This window comes from Squalius cephalus (genome assembly GCF_949319135.1).
Source record: "Squalius cephalus genome assembly, chromosome: 12".
Classification (NCBI taxonomy): Eukaryota; Metazoa; Chordata; class Actinopteri; order Cypriniformes; family Leuciscidae; genus Squalius; species Squalius cephalus.
Window position 1 is genome coordinate 33921236 of NC_137133.1, and position 6167 is coordinate 33927402.

Below are 6167 nucleotides of genomic sequence, written 5' to 3' on the forward strand. Positions count from 1 at the left end.
TGTGGTGAACATTCACCAATACATTTTTTAGGTTTCAGGATTTTTTTTAGACCAAACTTTGTAAAGATGATTCTCAACTATATTATGAAAGATATAAAGGAATTAATTGATATACCATTTTACATTTTTTGCAAAATGTTGGTAAAATGGCCATAAATGTCCAATTCAATACAATGTATCTTATTTGCAAATTAATGTATTGGGGCAACATGTAATGAAAAAAGAAGTGTAATAATTAGAGTAATAATTGGCAACATTTTCACAATAATATCTAATATTTCATATGAATATTGATATATTATTTATTTCCCTATTTCCCACATGTTTTTTCCACTACAGTGGACAAGTATAAAAATGCACTGTTTGGTAACAGAAAGTCATATTTTGATTAAACCATAACATTTTACTAAGATGTTTATTTATGGCAAACAATTTGAAAATTAGTCAGATTTAAATGATAGCCTAATCAATCACATTTCCTTAATGCTACATTTGATCACTAAATTAATGCCAGTCATAAAGACCAAGGAGAAGTTGTTGTCATGGTGAAACCTGTGACATGTGTGGTGTCCGAGAAATTCACTAAAATATAGTGTCAGAGGACAGAAGTCTGTTCCTGGTCTCAGGAGGATACTTCTGGGTACTTCTAATTCTGAAAACATTTTAATTATATGCCAGCATCACCTGTAGCTCAACCTCATCCATCCCGTTATAAACTGCAGAACGTCTCCCACACTGACGGCATTACGCTGATTGGCCGCCAGGTGGCGCTGCCGGAACTACATTCTTCCTACTCACTGGAACCTTGAAGCAAATTAAACTGCCAGTTTGATGTGTGTTTTTATTTGGCCTCATAAGAAGACACACAGGCTAGTAATGTCGATTTTTCCCCCCACTTAAAAGATAAGTATCTCCTTTAGTTTTGTTAATTTCCTGAATTTTGTCTTGAATTTAAAGTCACGATGAAATCAAAATTTGAAAACGTTTTTGGGCTTTTAGCCTTATAAGCTATGTGCTCCAAAAACAATGACAAAATTCGCATTTAGAAGAAATAAGCATTCAAAACTTAGTCTCTCACATCTGCTTATATGGATCAATGATTTTGATGACATCACTCTGCACTTCAGCTTCTTGTCAGATTTTCTGTCCAATCAAATGCTGTCTAGAATCTGAATTGTCCCGCCCCCTACAATATAAATAGTGTAGGTGAAGCTGAAATCACTTGTTCAATGTTCACACATTTACTATTTCCTACATGGTGAATGGCACATAGTACACTATATAGGGGATATAGGGAACAATTCAACCATTCAATTCAGTGTAAATAGGCTATGCTTTCTATCAGGGCTAATGAAGTCTGTTATAGCTCTGGTCCAGAGACAGGATACACAGAGCGGATCAAATGCAGGAGTCAGCACAAGCCACAAAACCTATCGGACCCATTTGAATTCTGCACAGAATTCTACATTTTAAAGCGATATGGAGGAGATAAGGAGGAAACTGCGGCTTTACCGAGCTCAACGGCTCTGGTCGAGCTGTGATGTAAATTAAATGCTATTGGCTATTTAAAAAAGGGGGAGGAGTTAATCGATATGTCCCGCCCTATTTCCCTGTTTCAGTGGAAAATATGTCAACACATTGAATAATTCTGAGTGTGTCTAGGCACTTCAGTGGGCCTTTAAAAGTGATTACACAAAATGGCTGCCAATTAGAACCCCTCATTCAATCATGAATCATCTCTAGCCTATATATCCTCTCTGTAAAAGCATAAGGGAAAAATGAATGGAGGTTTGTGGTTTAAGTTTTATTTAATTAGAATACAGGTTGGTTAGTTGACTTCACCAGTTTAAACAAACCTAACTATTCAATGTTGTTTATAAAACACAAGAATTACAATTTTAATGTCATAATTTTATTCAAGAATTTATTTACTATTATGATTATATTATATCAAAAGAGCAGGGATGACTCTGTTTTTTTGTTTTGTTTTTTTCAACAGGTGTTTGCCGAATTTGACAAGATATTTGGACGCTAATGAACTTTCCAAAGATTGTCTGGAGTTTTCTGAGAAGTTTCGTTTCATTATCCACACACCATTCTGGATCTGAAACGTAAAGATCTCTTCACATCATATAGCTTATACAGGTAGGCCTATGCCTGCATAGAATTTCATATTTCTATGTAGCCTACACTGTTGACTTTAACTTAAAAGCATCACAATAAAACACGCGCGTAAATAATATTAATACTTAAATAGGCATTGTCATTAAATGTAGGTTATTTGGACAACTCCGTGTATCTAAAATTAAAGCGCGTGTTTGTGCGCTTCAAAGGAGATTTCCCTGCACATTATTCGCGGTTTGTATTTAAGGAGCGATTTAAACTCCTCTTAAATTTCACAGGCTCGATAAAATATTCATGCTGGAAAATTCCTCTATTCGTTATAAACGAACGAGCCACCAGCAGCCCAAACAAAACAGAAACCAACCTCGGTCGGTGCATTAGCCTAAAACATCTAACAGAAGAATTTAGATATTAATCAAAAATAATCATTGCACTATTTTGACTCATCCACAGGGTCAGACACGGAGTTCATACAACATGGCCGTGTACTCTATTTCAGGTGAGTGAGATATAGTGTGTAGACTATAAATAAATAAATACGAACATAACAGCTAACAATAATATCCTTTGTGAGCGCATGAACTTTAGGTAGGCTAAGCCTATAGAAGCAGATCAACCGTTTGAATGATATGAGAGCTCGTGGACCTTTATTATGTCACAATCATATAGCCTAATATGATCATAACAAGTGATTAAACTAGTTAAACAAGTCGTCGCGTCGTTCGTGCAGTTTTATAAGCAGTGAGCGACTCAAAGACAGACGCTGAGGAAAATAATTCTCCCGAATGCTCTGTTCATACTTCCGTTCGACGTCATGATTTAATTGTGACGTAATGGCTGAATCAGCCGCCAACATAACCCGCGTTAGATGGTATATTTGCACAGGGAATGCTGATGCGAGCTATTAAAATGCTTAGAGTGCATAGAATATATTTTAAGTGCGTTATATGTTGCTTACTATTAGCTATTTTGAAACAAAGATAACGCATGCAGCCAGTTCATTCATATATTTTTTTTAAAGATTGACCATGATAAAATAATAGCCTAATAAACTAACATAAATTAATAAATACAAGCTTCCAGTTTTGTTTGACGAGTCATTTTCATGTAGGCTATTTAAATCATATACAGACACATTTTTTGTCTTACAAAAAAAAAGTGTAAGAATTTTGTTAAGAAAAGCATGTAAACATCGTTTTTAAACAGAAATTAGGCAGATCTGACAAATCTGCCTAATCGGAACACATCTGAAATCCAATAACATTTTAAAACGTTTTAGCAATTTAAGGGAAACGAAAAATAGGCCTATAAAACAACATCTGAAATGTAATAGAAATAACTGCTCATCTCCCTGTCTCAAGTCTTTTTGCGTGTGACAAAATGCCCCAAAATCACGATAAAGACGACTATTTTACACTGAGAATGAACTGTGACAATTAACCTTCTGGAAACTGCGTGTTGTGGAAAATCTCTTTAATTTAAGATCTCTTATTTAACCAACCCCTTATTATAAAACTCGTTTGTGTCTGGTTTTAAAATGTCTGTTTTAAGGATATAATGTATGAAGCCCTTACCTTCTAATGAAAGCACATTGTATTGCTCTTTGTAAGAACAATGATGTAGCAGCAGCCTTCACGTGTAAAACTGAGAATGAAGCATTTCAAATCTCTTCTTTATGCACTCGATATTTACCTCTGATTAGTTCTGAGTCGGTTTCATTGCTTCTAAAACTGTCGGGTTTGTGTTGGCTTCGGTAGATAATTTCGGAGAGATGGAGGAATTGAACGAATGCAACCAAAAGGAAAGAGAAAAGCCGAATAAACTCTTGTGAACTCTATTGACAAGTATGCGTTTGCTCGGGGGTTCGGCTGGTGGGGGTGGGTGAACGGGTGAGGTGAAGGGATGGCGGATCACAACTGCTCAATACATCCAAGAAACCCTCCAATCAGTTTGTTATACTGCACAAAGCGTCTCTGGAAAGCTTCTGTTGCAAACGCAGATTATACTGATGGGTGAAACTGGGATCTTGTCTGATTCAATGTTTAAAAAAAAATATTTCAATTGAATTACTTTAAAGTTAATTAAACAAATATGTTCACGTTCTGTTGGGAAGTCTAAGTAAACGACACATTTCAAGACCCAATGAGTGTTTTCAGGATGCTTTTGTTCAGTATGTTTTCTTTTAAATGTTGTGCATTTGAATGAAAATGTCAATTGGTAAACCATTTTGCATTTCAATAGCACCATTTGCATAGTCTTGATAATAATTTCACATGTCAATGATTTAATTTCTTTGGTGGTTGGTATGTTCTAAAAAGTTAAACTTTAAACGTGTCATATGAACTACACTTATAGAAATAAATGTTCCAAAAGGGTTTTTTTTCTTCCCACCTTAGAAGAACCATTTTGGGTTCCACAAAGAACCTTTCAGTGATCAGTTCTTAAAAGACCTATTTTTTTCTTGTGAAGAGTATTTGAATAATCTAAAGAACCTTTTTCCACTATAAAGAACATTTTGAGGAACTAAAGATTCCATGGATGTTAAAGGTTATGGAACCATCAGTGTCAATAAAGAACCTTTATTTTTAAGAGTTATAACTGAACACTTGAAATTTAAATGTTGAGCAATTTTTTGCTTTAATGTGTGTTTTATTTCACGTTTAAATATATTTTGAATTAGGCTACATAAATGTTCTGTCATTGATTTAATGAGAGCTTAAAATTAAACCAACGCGTTCATAACTGTTATCTGTTACATGTAGATTTTAGGGAAGATGTTAAACTGATGTGATTCTGTTAAGCATTAAACTCAACAGGTCAAAATCAATAATCGGTTAGCCTACATGAAATATTCACCAGAACTAAACCTGCTGCTGATTTACCTGTTTTATTTCAACTCTAAAATCAAATGCGTAATTTTTTTTAACCACAGATCAATATCTGATCAGTGCTGTTGCTTTATATTATTCTCACAGTCATGCGTTCCGGTTGCGTTTCCAATAAGCGATAAACTGAGTAGCTAAGATCTTTATTTAGGCAGTGCTGGAGAACCTATTCGATGGTTTAACGGGATCAAACGGGGACATGTAGGGTGTGTCCGTGACCTCGTGGGACGTGTTTCCCGGCACTCGCGGGGCTGTTTTATGAATGGTGGATGGGAAACCCTCGTGCAGGAAATGAGAAACTCCATAACATCTGACACCGGTGACCAGATCCGTGACCTGCGCCGTAATGGCACGACCACCATCCACACACACACACACACACACACACACACACACACACACATACACACACGCACACACACACACTGCTGCAGGGGGTGGGGGGATTGGGGGCAGGGGTGAATTCCGGAGGGTGGTCGGCAGAGATGGGTGGGGGGTGGGGGAGAATGGGCGGGGCACAGAAGCGGTGGGGGTAGATGTTGATTCACTCCTCCAACGTGTTTTTCCTCTGACTCAAAAGACAGAAAAACATCCTCAGCCAAGCTATCAGGTTTGATCACGAGGTTGTCAGAAACATTTACTGAACGAATATCTTAAAGAAACGAAAACACTCAGTTTTTATAACAGGAGAAAATTATTTCAGTTGTCAGGTGAACTTTTTTCCTATTAATTCTTGCATTTCAACTTGTTGGTTTGGTGCACATTTGGTTCCTTTTTTTTTTTTTTTTTTGTGAACTGACCACCCAGATACAATTCAAAAGAACTCAATAAGCACAGTAACAGAAAGAATATATGACATGAAAGCTTGTATTTTATCCTTTCCATATTTTATTTTTTAGAACATAGCCTATATGGGTTTTATTTTGAATTCATATATGTTTGTATTAGCAGAGCAATTAATACAATAAATAATAAATAAATAAGCAATAAATACTGTGATGCTGGTTATTTTGGATCAATGTTGCCTTTTCATGAATTAACAAATAATGCAGCTTTTAGGCTAAATATACTGATGTAGGCCTATGTACTGATGTAAATACGTTGTATACGTCTTTATGTTTGTTCTGCCTATACGTTTACTGTTGTAATTAATCCACA